Consider the following 22,278-nt stretch of genomic DNA (forward strand, 5'->3'; position numbering starts at 1 on the left):
TTCAGCTAGACGGGTGTGTTTCGTGAAAGATTGGCGAGGGGGAACCAGAGATTGGAGTTCAGACGAGCACCTGCCATGAAAATAACGATAAAACAAGGATAGGCTCGCAACGTCTCTTCTGTGGGAGAGAGGTTGCAGGGTAGAGAAAAGGGCATCCCCCACTAAGCCACGAAGTCTATTTTGTACTCTGTCAAGGCATGATAGGCTGTTTTTGGCCGCTCCTGCCCAGATATGGTAGCAGTATGATGGACTTAGTAATTTCTTTTTTTTTTTTGCATGGTGATGAACTCAAATTTATATATGTTAAGGTCTAAAACCGCACCGTTTGTAAATTTTCACCAGGATTTGAGGTCCACTGGGTATTTTGAGGCTAAATGGAGGGGATAAGTGGGGGACTGAATGAGGTGCAAATGGAGGAGCAACTGCTGAACTTAGTTATTTTTTATGCCTTGTTTACTGTGCACTCACGGGAGATCATGCATGCCTCGCTTGTTTTTTTATTGATTTAATGTTACGTTTAATACCAGGCAATGCCGGGTACATCTGCTATTATATATATAAAGTTTCTGTACAACGTTTATAATTGTTTACTATGTTCAAACAAAACAAGCTTGTTTCTTTCTTTAATCGTTAAAATATACCCGACATATTACAGAATAACCTCATCGAACCTATCGATCGATATAACCGCCTCTCATTATTCATACGCATCCCTTTCATCCTTCACCGTCTCTGATTTCTTCTTTTCTCGCTTCTGCTGGGGGGTGGAAACGTTAGATCACCTCCCACACTTAGCCTTGCAACAAGTTTTTTTTTTTTTTTTTGCTTTAATGGCTGCGTAAGGACGTCCACGTGCTTCATCATTACAAGGTCTTTTCACTCGATAATTAAAAAGAACGTAACGAATGTTGGGAGAGCAAGTGCCGTTTCGGCATGGGAATTAATTGGACGACGGCTGGCAAAGCGCCAACAAGGAGACGGGAGAAAGATGAAGATGATTTTTTTCCCTGGCGGAATTTTCTTTTCGGTCAACAGAAGATTTTGAATGCCGGTTCTCTGGAAAAAGACAAGCATGCTTGCAAGTCGTATTATCTAGATTTTTCGGACTACCGTTCTCAACTTGAGTGTCATTGTCACACCGTTTTGGTCGAAATAACCTCCGATCTTCCTCAGGTATGCCTTGTCGAATGTTTCTGTCGGACCTGCGAATTTGGACGGAATTTCGAATGGAATCCTTTACGAGGGTTGAATGCTCTCGTTCCGTCAACTATGATTGGATAGACGTCATTAGTAGTGTTTGATCACATATGCTGGGCGATAATCAATTAATACGTAGACCTAGTATAGAATTTTACACAATATGGTAACCGGTGTTCGGGAATTTTTGAGAAAATCTTACTAACACTTATCCTCCACTGGCTTTTGGCCTCGATAGATAAGACGTTGGTATTTCATTATCTTTCCCCTCTCAGCTCTGTTTAACTCAATATTATTAGGGACACTAACTTCTACTAAGGTTGCTTCTTTCTTCTTCCTGTCCAATAATCATTGTGTCAGGTTTAATGGTTTCATTTTCTAAGTACGTAGCAGTAAAAATTGCATAATCATTGTGGATTGTGTTTGACGTATTTTCAACTGGTCTTTATGCTATACTACCCTTGGTGCCCGGAGTTGCCCAGGTGTTTGCAGGTGTGTGTTGAGTAAAAAAAAAAGGTGGTAGCTGGCAGGAAGGCTCGAACCTGTGAAGCGAAGACGTAATAAAGTGAAAGAAAATCTGGTGTCTTACCGGTACTCCATGACGTGGCTGGAAGTCTAAAGCGTTAAAATTTAACAAAGTAAATCAAATACAAAAGCTGACTTGCAAAAATAGTGTTGCTTTTAAACCTATCACGAAAACAAATTAGACACAAGGTCGTTTTAAACATGGGGGGCAGCTTCCCCAAAAGGGTTAGTTGGTTGGTTGGTTATTTTTGTTTTACGGCATATCAACCCTTTTCAGGTCATTTAATGTCGAATCCAAAGATTTTGAAGAACATTTTTTAATAGAATATAGTTGTTGTTTTCAAGTCGGTTTATATTTAACCCATAGTTGGGACCCTAACAGGTACTGCCACTCTGGGTCAGAGTGGACCTGGGAGCAATGGCAATTAAAGGGTGGCTCCACACTCTCCAAAGCCCGAAAGCTGGGGTCTCGTCACTGGATATAGTTTAAGGTCATATCCAGGACCTCCCCAAAAGGGGGTAACCTTGGCAGTATCCAAATAAATGGTAATAACCCTTATCCCTGAGTGGCCTTCGGGCCTTGATAAGTGGTGACCCCCATGTAAAAAAAAAATTATCTCAATATGAAGTGTTTCTCTTACATAGACCAAGGACCAATTACAGAACAGATATTACCCAGTCCGAAGACCAGGCGTTTGCGTTCAAATAGTTTCGCTTTATTTATAAAAAAAAAGAAGACCATAAACCCTGGAGAGAACGGCGCAGTGGGAATTTTTTTTAACTCGATCAAAAAAAAAAAAAAGGAAGAAAGTTGTGAATGCGAAATATTACAATCTGGGAAGTATACAAAAACTTCTCTCAGAATCTAACCGACGCGAGAAGCTCGATGCAAAAACCTTTCGTGGACATACACAAAAGCTTGTGCCATTTTGCCTTTTATATATTAGACTATCCTGGCTGGGTGTCCGGCGTTGCCTGGGTGTTTGGAGGTGTGTGTTGAGCAGAAAAAATAGTGATAGTAGGCAGGCAGCCTCGAACCCGTCCGTGAAAAACGTGAAAAGAAAAAAAAATGTGATGTCTTTGCTGTTGCGTTCATCGCCAAACCAGAAGTGGCAAGGGTTTAAATTAAGGCTAGTCAATCGAAAAGAATGGGATATCTTTCGAAAATATTGGCGAAAAAAGCGACACTTCCTTGTAGAAAAGTGGCCAGTTGAGGGTGAAGGAATTAATGTTTGTAATCAATTTTTCGATATTTGTGGTCCGAAATGTCGAGCTTCAAAACGGCACTGATCTCGTGAAAACCCGTCGAAAGTTTTAGACAAATATACAAAAAATATACATGCATACATAAATATATACATGATGATGATTGCGACGTCTTGTCAGACGAGTGCCACTTCCTCAGATACGAGCCCCAAAATGACTTCCATCGCCACAGGACCATTTTATAAGACAAATGCGTGAGGGAGTATCTATACACATATGATGTTACAGAGTCTTAGCTTTGTACGACAGCTAAGTCTCTCTCTCGGTTCAAAATGTTAAGATCCAGCAACAAGCAAGAGCAAGATAGCCAGCAACAAGTTAAACTGCAGACCAGCTTAATACGGGTACTGGTCTCCCGCTTTATGTTTTTTTAAATTAGAGATTTGCTCCTCCTAGAAAGATTGCCTTCACCACGGCTTACCGGAGCCCTCTCCACCCCAACGCACACATACATACACACTAGCATATATATATATATATATATATATATATATATATATATATATATATATACATATAAATACATACATATATATACAAACACACATATATATATACGCATATATACATATATATACACATATATATACATATATATACATATATATATACATATATATACATATATATATACATATATCAATATATATATACATATATATACATGTATATACATATATACACATATACACACATGTATATATACATATATACACACATATATATACATATATGTGTATATATATGTGTGTGTATAAATATATACATACATACATTTCAACAAACAGGTGAGATTTATATTACAGATTAGTTTGGGTGCTCGGCGTTGCCTGGGTGTGTTGAGCATACATACATACATACATACATACATACATACATACATACATGCATTTAAACAGACAGTTGAGATTTATATTACAGACCAGCCTGAGTGCCCAGCATTTCCTGGGTGTTTGGAGCTGTGTATTGAGACAAAAGGTGACAGTAGGCAGGCAGGTTCTTGCCCGTACCGTGAGGAAGGAAAAGAACGTGAAAAAGTGACGTCTTTGCCATTGCGTCCATCGCCAAACCGGAAGTGGCGAAGGTTTAAATAAAGGTTAGTCAATCGAAAAGCGGGAATGACTTTCGAAAATATCGGCGAAAAAGCGACCCCTCCTTGTAGAAAAGTCGCCAGTTGAAGGTGAAGAGATTAATGTTTTTAGCCAATTTTTTTCATATTTGTCGTCCGAAGGTTCGATCTTCAAAACGGTTCTGATCCCGTGAAAATCCGTTATCTGTCGAAAGTTTTAGGCAGACATAATGCATGCATACATACATACATTTACACAGACAGGTGAGATTTATACGGGGTGACCCCCCCCCCCCAAAAAAAAAACAAAGCTAAATGGAGGCCATCTAGAACATATGCTGTAGAACGGAGAAAAAAAGGGCAAAAACCCTAATGTTTTGATGTGATGTTTTGAATATAATAAACTACTTATGACCAAAGTTTGATTTCATTCGAACAAAACACTAAGAAACGGGGCCTAATTAGAGCTGGGGCCCGTTTTTTTAGGTCATCCTGCACTACAGAAGATGTTCACAGGACTTATTCAACTTTTTACAGATATAAATACACACTCCCTTGTGTCGCATTGTTGATTTCAGGCGGCTCGCACTCTCTACTTCTTTACTTCTGTACTTTTTATTGCTGAGATCTTTTTAAAAGCACTGGTCATCAAGTCTTGATCTTGGGCAGCCATTATAATCCTTTCTTAATCATAGTGTAGCCATCCTTTTTTTTTTTTTTTGTTAGCAAGTCCACAGAGCTTTTCTGGTCCATATAGTCTTGAACGTAATCATTCACAAAATACTTGACATGTTTATTATTTTGATTCATCGGACTACTTTTCTCATCACGAGCGTGATTTTCACAACGTTTCGGTCGATCTAACCTCCGACCTTCTTCAGGTGTATCTTGTCGAGCTCGGGAATGTTTCTGTCAAACTCAGGTATTTGGACGGAATTTCGAGCGGACAACCCTTTTATTTATTTCACGATTGTAGCGTGCTCTTGTTCCCTCAGCCATGACTGGATATAGGTTCTAAGTAATTCGCAATTGTATTTTTCGGTCGCCCACACTGGGTATTGAAGCGTCAATATCACTTTTTACAGCCGATTTTTCCGAGTATTCTTACCACTACGCCACGAGTTCGATAGAAACATTCCCAAGCTCGACAAGATATAACTAAAGAAATTCGGAGGTAACATCGACTGACACGTTGTGAAAATCACAATCGAGATGAGAACAGTAGTCCGATGAATCCAAATAATACGAATAACCAATCCTCATCTCAAACGTCAGAAACGTCACTTGACATGTTGTTGGTTTGTCCATTCTTCCAGTGTTTGTTTTTATGATAGAAAGTTTTAGTGTATTTTTAATGACTTATAGGCTATTTCCATAATAGACTTGATTTCTGATTCTGTCTCATTTCTCGGCCAAATTTGTTCAAAATGTTTGGCCAGTTTTGTGAGATATCGTCGTGGGCGATTTTATCCAGAAAATACTTGACACACCGTTGGTGGGCTCATTCTTCCAAGTGCTGCAATAGAATAGTCTTTTTTTTACATAGGCATAACCACTTATCAAGGCTCAGAGACCACTCGAGGATAAGGGTTAAGAGTGTACAGTAGTCATTTGGACAATATAATGGGACGGCTAATCAAGAACTTGTTTACGTTGGAATTGAAGACAACCATATTGTAGTCAGTTGGAATACAGGAAAACGGAAGACAATTCCACAGGCGTGCAGTTCTAAGAAAGAAACTTTGTTCATGGAATTTACTTTTAGGTTTAGGCACAGATAAAGAGTGGGGGAAATTATTTACAATGTTTTCATCTTTTCTGGGGAAAGTTTGGCGAGGGGGGACCGTAGGTTGAAGCTCAGTCGAGCACTTGCCATGAAAATAACGATAAAGCAGAGACAAACTCGCTACATCTCTTCTGTGAGATAGAGGTTGCAGGAAGAGAAACGGACATCTCCTACGAGGCTACGAAGCCTATTTTGAACACTATCAAGGCAGAACAAGTCCTTTCTAGAAGCTCCTGCCCATATGTGGCAACAGTACTCCATCATTGGACGTACCTGGCTCTTATATAGATAGAGAATTGCATCAGCAGTGAGATATATACTGGATCAATAGAAGGATCCCACCATTTTTCCAGCGGCTTTGGCAACGGATTTGATGTACGTGTTCCATTTAAGATCAGCAGTAAAGGTCAAGCCCAAAAGCTTGTCAAAACATGAGGTCTCTCCAAGACGAGAGCCATTCATTTCAGTTGATGCCAGATGGGGATTAGAACGTTGATGATATTAAGATAGAAGCTTGGTTTTGGATGCGTTAAAAGTAACCAGCCACTCCTTTCCCCATTGTACCACGTGTTCAAGATCAGAGGAGACAGAATCGGATAGAACTTGGTCGTTTACTGTCTTAGATGTGCTACCATAGATAGTAGTGTCATCAGCATAAATGTCTACAAAGGATGTGATTTGGAAGATCATTAATATAGATCAGGAAAAGCGTTGGGCCCAGGATGGCCCCTGAGGGACTTTTCGTGCATCTTTGGCAACTGAGCTTTCTGCCTTATTTGTAGGACAGTCTTGCCAAAATGTTTAACCAGTTTCGTAATGGAAGCTTTTCTGCTGTCTCTTGTTGGACTATCTAAAGGTAGATATCCGTGTATCTTTTATATGACTTATTTCCAACTGTTCTTTCTGATACGTGTTCCCAGGTATGGCTACTACACTAGATATGCAAATTTATATAGTAACCACAACCAGAACTTTAGAACTGAGTGTCAGGTTGCTCACACTTTCTGCAATTCTGTAATTGCTGAGATCACTCATCTGCTTAAAATGATTTTTTAGCGATAAAAAACTGAGTGTGAAGTTAAGTTTTACGAGGTGCCTACAATAAGTTTCCAGACTACTTTTGTATGCGCACTTTCATTGATAGTCCCCTTTGAAGTAATCTTCTCCGGCTGCAATCCACTTGTTGTACCGCTCTAACAACTTTTGAAAATCCTCGTCACAGCCTATTTCATCTCCTCAGTTTTCTCATAACGACAGCCTCTAAGGTTTTCCTTGAGCTTAAACAAAAGTCACAGGAAGCAAGTTATAGGCTATAAGGAGGGTGGGGAACTGACTATCTTGGTCAAATAGTCTGTGAATAATTGTGTGTACAGTTCCCACACTGACATCAAACTGTGCACTTATTGTCTATAGATACACGACGGTTCTTATCCATGAAATTCTTCATTTGGCCAATTAACTTTGTTATTCTGATAGCCGTACCCCCCACAACTTTCATTATCCCCTAAAGGCTCTTTGCCTTCCTTGAATCTCTTATGCCACTCAAAAACGGATACTTGATTCATGCAAGATGGTCCAAAAGCAGTCTGAAACATTGCATACATTTCTTTGGCATTTTTTTTTCAAGTTTAAAACAAAATTCTATTTCATATCGTTCTTCTAAAGTGTCCTCACGTCCAGATTGCATATTTGAAATTCACCAGCTGTGGAAATGAGGCTTTAGTAGGGTGTATTCTAATCCCTGCTTTAGCTGGTCAGTCATCTCATGAAATGCATAGCAATAAGATACTGAATTTTAAAATGTCTGTGTAAAAAGTCTGGAAACTTATTGAAGGCACCTCGCATTTTTGCTTAAATCTTCATCTTGTTATAATTACACAGGAGTGGCTCATCCGCTTTCCTTCTTTAAGAACTCCCTCGTTTTCTATTCCTTTCTCTCTTTCTGGTTCTTCTTGTCCTCCTTTTTTATTTTCTCGGACAGAGCGAAATAACATGAAAATAATAAATTGCTCAGTCGGCAAATCTTATTAGTCCGTCCAGTCGAATGAAGATCGACTGCCATTAAGGAGTTCGTTAGTTGAACGCTGATTCAAGGCCAGGCTCAATGTGCGGCGCTTCTGATTTAGAAGGTTATATTTCAGTATCTCTATTATAGTAACATCACAGGATAAATATAGAAGTACATAGTATTTTAGCCGGGCGATTTCTCACGGGGATGAAACGCAAAAGCATAGGCGTAGCTAAATTGCTATAAGTACAGTTTCACAACTTATTACAACGCTCTACCCACGAATTATGCACTGTAGAAGTAAATATTGAATCCAGCCATCAATCCAGCGCGGCTGCAGTCGATATTGAACTCACTACACGAGTTTGTAGTGAAATTCAAATCTAGCTGAATACTTGATGTTTCGCTAAGCCTATCAAGGGTATTTTTTTATCATGACGCAATCACAAGACGGGGTGCCTACCACAGCTTAAGAAAATCCCATCTACCCTCGAGAGAAAGATAGACCAGTTTCTCAACCTGGTCTTTTACCTCGCGGTACATACAGCGCCTCGCCTTCCCAAATGGTCACCCATCTGGTACTGGCCATGCTCAACGTTGCTTAACTTCGGTGATTGTGACGTATTGAAAATCGATACATAACCCATTATATCGGTTTTCACATTTTCAGTGGTTACACGAAATAACACACACACACACACACACACACACACATACGTACATACATACTATAAGTAAAGAAAGAAAATGACGATATAAAACTATAGACCAATATATATATTTATTCATTTACTCAGTAAGGGTTATACATCAATTAGGGTTGTAGGGTAAGTAAGAGTTCTATATACCATTGTATTTCGAAGCCTGATGCTTCTCATCAGAAAAAGGAGAGAATATGCGAGTTAACATAATAGGGGTGCGATTTCTAGTTAACCTACACTCCTAATTGACGTATCACCCTTATCGAATAAGTCTATATATTAGTATATATTTTTATATCGTCATTTTCTTTCTTTATTGGTGATCTATATGAGCTACAAAACAATTTGTTGAGCTTTGCATTATCCTGATAAGTCTCTTCTTAAAGAAGCGATCTGATTCGTATTATCTTCTTTTAACCCCCGCTGACTTTCTTTCTTTCTTTCTCTTTCTCTCTCTATTTATAAATATATATATATATATATATATATATATATATATATATATATATATACATATATACATATATATAAATAAATATATATATATGTATATATGTATGTGTGTATAGACACATAAACCATTATATCTCTTTATACATTTGCTGTGGTTACATGAAATAATACACACACACACATACACACACATACACACACACACACATAGAATTAGGTCAATAGGCAAACCCTGTGTTGGTATTAGTCTCTTACTTCATATATATATATATATATATATATATATATATATATATATATATATATATATATATATATAGCTTCATATATATATATATCTTTCATATATACATATATATAGCTTTCATATATATATATATATATATATATATATATATATATATATATATATATATATATATATATATATATATATAGCTTTCATATATACAGGGTGGTCGCAAGAAAAGCGTGAAATTTGTCAAACAACGATTTGTTTTTACAAAAAATAATTTTTACAAAGTTTTTCAAGAAAAAATGTTATATTATACTCATAGATACTCAAAGTCTCGTCCGTAACACTTCACTGCGGCTTCTTAACCTAGAAAACCAAGCTCGTGTGGCGTTTTGAAGGGTAACTTGTGGGATATCATTCCAAACTCTTGCTAAGCACGTTTTCAATTTAGTAATGTGCGATCCTATACTGAAAGAACCCCAACATCTATTAAACTGTAGGATAGAAATAGCGAACAACTGTGTTCACAGGATAAACTTTACTCTAGGATAGGGATACAAAATAATTTTAAAACTACGAATAACAATAGAAAATAAACAAATAAAACAAACATACATATACATAAATTATCATATATGTATATATATACATACATACACACACACACACACACACACACACACACATATATATATATATATATATATATATATATATGGTGAACCTAAGTCAGCTGGGCCTTTGTCCTGTAAGTGTCTTCTCATTGGCTAATTAGGAAGAGTGCGGTAGAAACTAGAAAGCTGATTGGCTAACTAAAAACTCAATAGAAGGTGCGTACATAAAAACGCGAGACAACCAAAAAATCCTCGCATAAGCCTGAATCCTAGGGTAGATGAAACGCGGTATATTCTGTGTAGCTTAATCGCCATATATATTTTATTACTAATTACCTAGCTCTACCTACGTATTGAGCACTGTTGAAGTAAATACTTAAAGTTTACGCATAAATCTATACTTTCGTATATTAGTTTATGTGAGTAAATAAAGTAGTCATATATATATATATATATATATATATATATATATATACAAGGGGCGTGCAATAATTAATGCCCCTGTAAATAAAGTAGTCATATATATATATATATATATATATATATATATATATACAAGGGGCGTGCAATAATTAATGCCCCTGACGCACTTGCAGCTAGCTGAAATTTTGCATGTGCAATGATTTATATCTCTACGGGTTATGTGGCAAATTACAGCTCTGAACTAATTGTGATTTCTGTTTTACAGGTGTTTGAACTGAGTCAGGTGTGAAATGGAGCCTATTGAATGTCGAGCAATGATCCGGTTTTCGTATTTCAAAGGACGCACACCACACGAGACTTTTGATAAAATGAAAGAAACCTATGGTGATAATGCCCCATCATATGACCTTGTAAAACGCTGTCATCGTGAATTCAAACATGGCCGGAAGTCTATAGAAACAGCTCCCAGACTTGGTCGCCTCCTTTCTGCCATTGATAAGGCATCTGTCCGTCCAGCTGAGGCTGCCATTTTGGAAGATCGGCACATTACTATTCGCCAAATAGCCCAAGATGTCAAGATTAGTACAGGGTCTGTGGAATCATTCATCACCATTTGTATATGCTCGAGGATGAATTTGGAGATGTGCCAAGAAGATGAGTCAAAGTTTTTTTGAATGACTGATTACACAGGATGAAACCTGAGTCCATCACTATGATTCAGAGACCAAAGCCCAGTCAATGCAGTGGAAGCACTTGGACTCCAAAGAAGGTAAGGGTGCAGCCCTCCGCTGGTAAGGTCATGCTCACAGTCTTCTGGGACCAGAACGGAGTAGTGATGACAGATTTCCTGGCAAAGGGTATCACAAGTACAGGAGCCTATTATGCTTAACCTTTGAGAAAATAAAGGGAAGCTATCAAAATCAAGAGGCGGGGCAAAATCAGCAAAAGTTACCCTCCTCCTGCAGGACGACGCTCCGGTCCACAACTCGCACGTCGCCAGATCAGTAGCACGGGTGTGTGGTTATGAAATAACCCCATCCTCCCTACTCTCCTGACCTTGCACCCTCTGACTTTCACCTCTTCCCAAGCATGATATTGTTTTTGAAACGAAAGCGTTTCCCAGATGATGTAGCCTGGATTTCTGAAGTCACGTCGTGGTTGGGGGAGCAACCTGGGGTGTTCTACAAAAACGGTCTCCAGGTTGCATCAAACGATGGGAGAAATGCATAACTCTGGATGGTTCCTATGTAGAGAAAGAATAATAACTGTGCTAAGTTTCGTTGCTCTACTGCTATTGAAGTGGGTCAGGAGCATTACTTATTGCACGACCCTGGTATATATATATATATATATATATATATATATATATATATATATATATATACTAGCATTTCAGCCCGGCGCTGCCCGGGTGTTTGGATGTGTATGTTGAGCAAAAAAAAAGTGGTAGTAGGAAGGCAAAATTAAGGCTAAACAATCTAAAGGAGGGGATAACTTTAAAAAATATCGGCGAAAAAACTGACCCCCCCCACTGTAAAAAAGTGCCTAGTTGAAGGGGAATATATTAATGTTTTTAGCCAATTTTTCGATATTTGTTGTATGAAAGGTCGAACTTTAAAACGATACTGATCTTCGTAAAATCCGACATGCAAACATACATACATACATACATACATACATACATACATACATACATACATACATACACACATACTTGACTATTGCATTTTAAAGTTTTATTCAAAACATATAGACTACAATGTATTGTGGACTAAGTCACTGCGGGAAGGTATGGGAAGTTTCTTCTCGGTGCACTACGGCGGGTCCTTTACTAGAGCAGGAAATTAATCGATTTGATTGAAAAATGTGTGGTTTAACCGATTTTGATTACAAAAAAAACTATGGAAGTGTGAAGATTCGTTGATCATCATTCAATCCCGAACGACGTCGGGTCTCTCAGCTGTATATACTATTATATTTAAGGAATTTGTCTTTATGTCAGTTCGTTCTCCATAGATTCGGAAACGGTTAGGAAATTTTAAAAAAATCTCACACGAAGGTACTTAATGAGCTTGTGAGTGTTCTTACGTGGGCGTTGAATCGGAATGCCTCCGATAAGTATCGGAAATCGGTAATTGAAATAATCTGGAATATGGAAGTCCGATTTTGACCAAAGTTAACAGTTTTATACATCCCAAATGAGAATTTTTTATCATCGCACAAGCAGAAAGGCACAGCCTATAAAATAAACTGTAAACTATTTTATACACAGTGGTTTGTTCGAAATTAATGTTTCTGTTTAAAGCACAATTGAACCATGATGCTTGACTTTTATACGCTTACACTTTAATTCCAGTGATAATGTAAAAATAAATTCATAAAATTAACTATAGGTTCTTTGATAAGACAGAGGCGCGTTCGAAATTAATGTTTCTATTTAGAGCACAATTAGACCATTATACTTGACTGTTACATTTTAAACTATAATGCAAGTAGTTATTTTTGAAATAATTTTATAAAATTAACAGCTAGCTCTTTGATACGACAGGTGCGCATTCGAAATGAATGTTGACTTTTGCATTTTAATCTTTAAGTGAAGCCATTATTCACAGATAATTTTATAAAATCAACAAGAGATTATCTACAGTGCAATGTAGACTACAATTTATTGTGGACTGTCACGGCGAAGAGGCATGTGAATCTTCTTTCCGATATACTGTTAGGGGTCCCTGACTAGAAAGGGCAATCAATCGATTTGATTGAAAAATGGACGCTTTCACAGGTTTCGATGACAATAAAAGAGATTTAAGATCGCCGAGTGTGTGTGCATATGTAGTCTATGTATTTGCTACAAAACAAAACGCGCTTTAGTCATTTAAAATAGCCACTAAACTATTAATGAAAATCAGAAATAATTGATTGGACAATGGACGTGAATTCGCTGTAAGTCAATAAAATGGCAATAAAACTAAAAGCTTTAATTGATGTTGTCAATTCAAACCTCACCTGTTTAAAACGTTTAAAATAATTTGCGATTGAGGCATGAGTAGGAATCGTAAATAGTGTATTGGCGGACGGAATTGTGTTAGATATTAGCAGGCAACCCGGCCTGAAAAACCATTCGATGGGTTACACACACACACACACACACACACACACACACACACACACACACACACACACACACACACACACACACACAAATGGATTCCATGTGAAGAATACGGGACTTTCCACCATTGTCTAACGGAATGCATAATTTGACCCAGAAATATATGAGAGGATATCGGTCAAAAGATTGAAACAATTAGACAAAGGAAATATGAAACATTCCAATAGGAAAATAATGTTTTCATAAATAAAATTGTCACGAAAACAAAGTCAGTCAATCGGTCAGAGAGAAAGAGAGAGATAGAGAGAGAAAGCGGGAGAGAGGAATAGTAAGGGAGAAAGTAAGAGAAAGAGATAAAGAGGAAACCGCCTATATCCGCACCACTCTACGCGCCTTTCAGAAACGTCAAATCACCATATGTGAGAGGATATGGGTAGTTTTAGAGCGAGAATTTAGGGTTATTTCTACCATTATCACTGCGTGATCAGCATACCCGAGTGGGCTGTGGGCATTTGTTGGACAATCATCAGGAACCTTTATCAGAAAGAGATCTAGAAGTGAGGCATGTTGATCTTGCTGGTCTGGGAAACGTGTCGGAAATGTAACCAACTGAGATAGGGAATGCGATATAGAAAAGCTATGTGTTGTGCTACCAGCTATGTCTGTGTAATTAGAGAATCCTAGCCAGTTACTGTGGTCGACATTGAAGTCACCAAATACATGATGTACTTGTGCGCTAGTATCGAGGGAGAGTGCTATATCTATGATGTCAGTGACTTCGTGTATTAGGTAACAGTCTTGGGTTGAGGGCGAGCAGTAGAGAAAATACAAATAACTAATATTATGTTGCATATTTAGTCTGAAGCACATAAAGGCCTGGTCGTCTGATTCTAGTTTTATTTCTCTAGTCAGGGGGTGTTATGAATATAGACTTCAAGCCCATGCATATTTCTGTCAGAGTCCTTACGGCAGAGTGGGAGATAACCAGGCATGTTAAAGTGGTTAGAGGGAATGGAGGAGTGAAGGTTAGTTTCACTTAATGCTAAGATATCCGGGGTGTTTACAAGGAGAAATGATTCGACATCATCTAAGTTAGTTATAAGCCCGCGGATATTCGTAAATGCAAGCCTCAAGGGAGAAGGCAAGTTGGTTTTCTTTGAGTTTGGATATATATATATATATATATATATATATATATATATATATATATATATATATATATATATATAAAAGAAAATATTAATGAAGAAATAGAGGGGCGAAAAAAAGAGAAATAGAGAGTGTAAGATGGACTATTAAGACGAAGTCAATAAACCTTTATAAAATAAAGTGTCAGGCCGCGAAAATAGGTCAGAATGCGAACGTAAGTCTGGACATATGCAGGAAAGAAAAGAAAGCAAATAAAAATAACGCATATCAAATAGACATTCACACTTTAATTAATTTAAATCAATGTAAATCAATTTAAATCAAGTCAACTCAAAATATTCTTATCTAATACATACAATACTATTCTTGCTAATTTTGTATGTATTGAATGACAATATGTATTAAATGACAATATTAAACTGAAAATTTAGAACTATAATAATCTGTGTAAGTAATTTCCAAAACTAAATCTAGGCGTATTAATAAAACATGTGATAAATATTATAATACTAATGATAATACTTTACTGAAAAATATCATAATATTAATAAGAATACTTAACTGAAAAAAAACTTTATATATATATATAAAAAATTAAGGTATAATAATAATGATAATTGTAATAATAATAATAATTATAATAATAAAAAATAATAAAACTAATAACAATAATAATCAAAGTAACTACTATAATTGTTAAGTAAAACTAAGAGAATAGGGTAACGGAACTATATAAAAACAGGGTTACTACAGTACTGCAAAGATGCATTATTGAGTATTATGTGTTCATATTTATATGTGTGAATAGGGAAAATACCTTCCAACGGGGGATGCTTACTCTATTTGTGGGTAATAAAAAGGGAGAAGATGTATAAGCTCCTTTATTAAGAAATACTAAAAACTAGCTTGAAATAATATTCGAACAAAATCCTAGAAGTGTAAGTTATGTGCTGGAATTTAAAATATAACCCTAACCCTAACCCTAAACCCTAACCCTAACCCTAACCCAGTGAGTCTCTATATAAAATGAAAATAAGTATATAGGTTAAATGAAATGCTCTAAATCTTTTTTTGTTAATTCAGCATGAACAAAGCTTCTTTCTTAGAACTGCACGCCTGTGGAACTCTGTTCCGTCTGCCCGCTTCCCACCTGACTACAACTTGGATGTGTTCAAGTCCAACGTTAACAAATTCCTAATGAACCGCCCCCTTAAGTAAACACTTCATCAAATCTCCACACTAACGTAATGTACTTGCAATAACCCTTATCCCTGAGTGACTTCCGGGCCTTGATAAGTGGTGATCACTGTGTAAAAAAAAAATGACCTACACCTTCGTTTTTAGTCAAAAAGTGATATGTATTTAGTGTTATGTTTTACCCATTTACAGGTATACAGAAAATCTATGTTGTTTTATTTTAAGTTGGCTATATTTAAATTTTTTCTTGTGTTTGCATCTAGACAATAGTTCGTTCTTGGTATTTATTATAGGTTTAGTGAAGGTGATAATGTTAACTGCTTCGGATATACAAAGATTACAAAATTTTTCCCCTGGGGTGTACGATCTAGTTTTATCCAATATACTCCATTTAATTGATTAGGGAATTTTCTTGTCCTCCAGGCTATTGATTAATGTACTTTAAGATGTACTATTATTATCATTGTTTTGAAACCTTCCATTTCTGAATGAATTCAAGTGGTTTGAATTTCTTACTTTTATTTAGTTTGAGGTTGCACCTATATAAGTGAATGTTTTCAATGTTTTATTATTATTTAGTGGTTTATCCATCCCAGTGTTGGTGAATCTTATATTGGGGAGTTGAGTTGAGTGAGGACCTGAAGATGTATAACGTGGGTGTTTGTTATCTTCTGGTTTTTATTGGGAATTATATTATTAGATTTGCTATTCTGGTTGTTGTTGTTGTTGTTATTGTTATTATTAGAACCCTGACCATAGGCATCCCTATATATACTTGTGTCCTGAATGATTTGATTATATATTATTATATATTCATATTGTATCCATTTGATTGGTTATTTGCATGTTTCGGCAATTGCGTGACTGTGAAAGCGTATACCACGTCTTTGTGCATGCAATCGTTATTAAGAGGGCATTCATTTTTATTTTGGCAGTTACATTTGTTTCTAGCTATTAAATCAACGGGAATATTCTGAACTTGTTTAATTTTCATGTTATTTGTCGAAATTATCGTCTGTGCTAGATGAGGCATGATAGAGTATGATATTTTTATAGAATTTTTGTTTAATATTGTGCTATAATTATGCGGGTATTTAAAGGATTTTTCCACTATTCTAAAGAATTCTTTGGTTAGTTTTTACATTAGAGCTGAATGGAGGATTGAACTAAATGGCCTTTTCACGACTTGCCTTTCTATTCTATCCACAGTATGTTCTCTACAGTGCAATGTAGACTATGATGTGTTATGGACAAAGTCACCGCAGAAAAGCATACGAAGCTTCCTCCCAGTGCACCGCGACCGCAATGAATCCTGAACAATAACAGGTAATCAAGCGATTTGATTGAAGAATCAGCGATTTCACCGATTTTGAATGACAATAAGAGTATTCAATCCCGGGCAACGTCGGACCTCCCTGCTAGTATATATATATATTATCTGTAGCCTAAATCTCTATCGCATACTTCAGATTGCAATTACGTGACATTTGATCAGATTAGAAATTATTCATTCCCCCCCCCCTCTCTCTCTCTCTCTCTCTCTCTCTCTCTCTCTATATATATATATATATATATATATATATATATATATATATATATATATATATATATAAGGGGGAAAAAGATATTATCTCATCTGTACACGTGTTAAAAAATATGGAACACATTAAAGTGCTTCAATCTATAAGAAGAAAGACAGAAACATATTTATAAAAGATACTTGATTAAATTAACAGATATCGTAATTAAAATTACAGTTAAAGTTAAACCCGCCCACGGTTGATAGGTCAGTCACGAATTAATTTGAAATAGCGTTTACGCTTAATTTATAAATAAAATTTTCGTTAGTCTTTCGCGTTGAAGTTTAAAATAACATTTTCATTGGTCTGTCACACTAAACGTTGAAATTGCATGTTCATTGGTCGGTTAAGTTGTAAATGGAGTTTTCATTGGTTTGCCATTGTCATTGTTTGAAATAGAATTTTCATTGGTCGGTGAAGCTTAAGTTTGAAATTAGATTTTCATTGGTCTGTCATGTTAAAGTTTGAAATAGCATTTTCATTGGTTGGTGAAGCTTAAGTTTGAAATAATACTTTCATTGGTCTGTCGCGTTAACATTTGAAATAGAATTTTCATTGGTCGGTGAAGCTTAAGTTTGAAATTAGATTTTCATTGGTTTGTCATGTTAAAGTTTGAAATAGCATTTTCATTGGTTGGTGAAGCTTAAGTTTGAAATAATACTTTCATTGGTCTGTCGCGTTAACATTTGAAATAGAATTTTCATTGGTCGGTGAAGCTTAAGTTTGAAATTAGATTTTCATTGGTCTGTCATGTTAAAGTTTGAAATAGCATATTTGTCCGTTTGTCACGATTAAGTTTGAAAGGAAATTCCATTAGTCTTTTTTGTTTTACAGCGACGCATCTTCAATCTCGCTCGTTGAACATTGTGTCATTTTCGGACATGATAGAGAACCCCTATCACGCTTGGAATAGGTACACAACTAACCAACTAGAAAGGACCTGCAAAACAAACAAAAAACAAAAAGAAAAAAAACAAAAAACAAAACTGTTTTCATCAAACGGAAAAGGAATCATGTCGTCTTAGCTATGGTTACAATTTTAGAGTTTCACCCTGTAATATTTAATTAATCGTTCACGTTCTAATTAAAGCGTAATCGACTAATGAAATGCTAATTATCGTTGGTCTGCCAGGTTTCAATTTAAAATATTTTTGTTCAATTGCCACAATTATATACGGCACAATCACGTTGACACACTGGTTCCCGTCAGATCACCGAATTTAAGCAACGCTGAGCCTGGCCAGTTCCAGATGAGTGACCATTACGGAAAACTAGGCGCTGTATGTAGAGCCGTAGAAATTTCCAGGTTGGTATATGGGGGTACGTATAACGCACAGGTAGAAATACAACCCCGAATCAAGACGGAAAGCAACGGGTAATTACCTTCTTTATTTCCCTTCTCAAGATTATCATGGCTCCACAATTTGGGGAGCCGTGGTCGCCGAAGCTGTTAAAACGGCAAATTTAAACTTGAATTTTCGTTGGTCTGTCACGCTTATTTCGGAAATAGCAGTTTTGTGGATCAGTTTATAATATCATTTTCGTCCGTTTGTCACACTTAAGTCAGAAATTTTCGTTGGTCTGTCACGCCAAAACTCGTCAATAGCATTTCCATCACTAACCGCACAAATTGAATGGACGCATCTATTTTAGATCCACCCACTTCTTATGATACCACCCCCCTCTGGCCTGTTCATTTGTCTCGTTTAATCTTGAAACGACATTTCAGAATCGCCCATACTTCTTCATAAGAGGCTCTGTCGCACTTTTGTTAGGACCAATATTTACATCGCTAATCGCAGCTCAGATCGAATGGATGCTGGATTATTTGTTCGCTTTTATTGATTGGTGTGGGGAGTGCGTTTCTTGTGAAGATAATATTTATCATTCGTACGAGATGATTTGAATCGTCACATTTATATCCCGGGGCTTCGACCGTCTTCTTTTTATTAATAGTTTAATTACATTTTTCCAACATTAGAAAGATTTAATTAATACGATTCTTTGATTTCGCCGTTGATGACGAAAAATTATTCTAAAGATTACATACGGCTCTAACGCATTCTTATTCAAGATATTAAAAAAAGCCGTGTTCCCGGGGGGGGGGTATTCGAACGAACGATTAACTTCAGAATAAATAGATAAAGAAATGTTTAATGAGTAAAATTATTTTGGGAGTGAAGTAAGTTACAAAAGATATAAAACACAAAGCATAGATGCTGTTGATAAAGAGACGAAATACTGTACTACACAATATTAAATACAGTACAATAAAGAGTTAATATATATAATTATAAACCTCAAATGATCTTGTAACGATGTATGTAACCCACTTTGCGGTTTACCACATCCGGTTGCGCATGCGCACATGACATGCGCACTGAAATAGTAACGTTATTATTTCGATATTATTATTTAACATGGGAAGAATGGGGTTTAAAATAACTTAAACGTAATACAGAAATGAACGATGTAAAAAAACACAGATATATCAAAATTTGAATTTTACTATAATAAGTATTATGGTATCTGTTCAGTGCACATTTACCTATAAGTATGGCCAACCACTTATAATTCAGTAATTGTAATTTTTTTTTAAATAATCAATTATAATAAACAGAACGACTCATAGAAATCTATCTATATTATTTTTTCATTTTAATATACTTTTATAGAAATGTTTCTGTTTTATTCAAAAAACTATTTTCTTTACGTCACAAGTGTCACGTTCATACATGAATTCCATCGCTAATATAACATACTGACCCAACGGGTCACGAGCAGTCTAGTTATAATATAAATATAACAAGCCGCATTACTAATTGTGCAAGGCCTAGTTGGAGCACTGTAGAGATGTCTTCGCTTTGAAGAATAAGACAAATGAATCGTAGAGATGACGAAACGCGTGCTTGTGGATATATGCATTGAGGCACTTGCTTGTCTCGCCACACTGAAGAGTTGTGATACAACGAAACACTCGATCTGTGGATGACTATCTGATCTCCCTTATAGAGCAAACCTCTTTAATTGCTACCACTGTTAAGGCATTGCTCATTTGATAAAAAAAAAATATTCGATCTCTCCGCTAATTGACAACGTTTACATTGGGCGTAGCCGCACTGAATAAAATGTAATAAAATGAAACAGTTTCACTGTAGATAAATTCGCACACGCACACACACGCACACACATACGCTTATACACATACACATACACATAATCACATCTATAATATAAATCTCACCTGTCTGTTTAAATGTATGTATGTATGTATGTATGTATGTATGTATGTATGTATGTATTGATGTATGTATGTTTGTATGCCTCTCAAAAACTATCGACAGAGGCAACAGATTTTCACGAGATCGGTATCATTTTGAAGCTCGACCCTTCGGACGACAAGTATCGAAAAATTGGCTACAAACATTAATTCCTTCACCCTCAACTGCGCGCTTTTCTACATGGGAGGGTCGCTTTTTTCGTTGATATTTTCGAAAGTCATCGCCCCTTTTCGATTGTCTAGCCTTAATTTAAACTTATATCACTATTTAAGCAATAAATTCTTAAATCGAATATATGCCTCTATATGTTATGTTTTCAGAATTTTAAATTAAGCCACGAAACTTATATATATATATATATATATATATATATATATATATATATATATATATATATATTGTTTTAAAAATATAATTATCCACTGACACGTGTTTCATCGTCTACGAGCCCCTGAATTATATTTATCGAGGTGTCTTTAATAGTTTTCCAGATGGTTTAGTACAAACATTGAGAATTAGGTATACATCTTATGATTTTACGTTTAAATAAACAGCTCCAGCAGGAATTGGAACACACATTACTAAAGTCTGATTGTCATAACTGTTGAATTTCAGTAATGTAATCTGGAGAATTTAGGAGAAGGATATGTAATGAAATTCTGTTTTAAACTTGTAAAAATGCCACAGAAACGTATGGAATGCTTCAGACTGCTTTTGGACCATCTTGCATGAAGTGAACATCAGTTTTTGAGCGACATAAGTGATTCAAGAAAGGATCAGGGTCTGTAAGGGATGATGAGAGGTGTGGGTGGAGTAACAAAGTCTGAACACCAGAGTTGATTAGCCAATTAAAGAATTTCATGGATAAGGTCGATCATGTTTCTATAGAGACATTAAATGCACAGTTTGATGTCAGTGTTGGAACTGTCACAAAATTATTCGAGAAGAATTGAAGATGTGGAAGATTTGCGGGAATAAACCAGCCCACAATTTTTGGCTTGTTACTGGCTCTTTGACAAAGATTGGCATCCAAACAGTTTCTCACACACCTTAGAGTCCAAATATTGCTCTCTGTGATATTTGGTTATCACCTAAGCTCAAGAAAAACTTTAGAGGTATCGTTATGAGACAATTGAACCAGATGAACGAGGCTGTGGCAGGGGTCAATGACACATTCACACTAGAGAACTTCTGGAAGGTAAAACAAGTTCATTGCAGCCGGAGGAGATTACACCGAAGGGGACTAGAAATTCATGTGTGCATTATCAATAAAAGTGCCCATACATTAAAAGTCTGGAACATATTGAAGGCACCTCGTACACACACACACACACACACACACACACACACACACACACACACACATACACACACACACACACACACACACACACACACATACACACGCGCGCGCGCACGCACACACACATATACATACATACATATATATACATATATATACATACATACACACACACACGCATATATATATATATATATATACATATATATATATAAGAGAAAGAAAATTAAAACCGTAAATTGAACTTTACAATCAAAATTTACTGTTCGACTGAATACTCTAAAAACCATTTACAAAGTCCTTATTCCGCGGAGTTTCAAAGAATGATGTTCTACTTATTCTTCTTATTACAGGACATAAAGAAATAAGCAAATTATAT

Source organism: Euprymna scolopes, chromosome 22 (genome assembly GCF_053919585.1).
Source record: "Euprymna scolopes isolate OS-2025 chromosome 22, ASM5391958v1, whole genome shotgun sequence".
NCBI classification, from domain to species: domain Eukaryota; kingdom Metazoa; phylum Mollusca; class Cephalopoda; order Sepiida; family Sepiolidae; genus Euprymna; species Euprymna scolopes.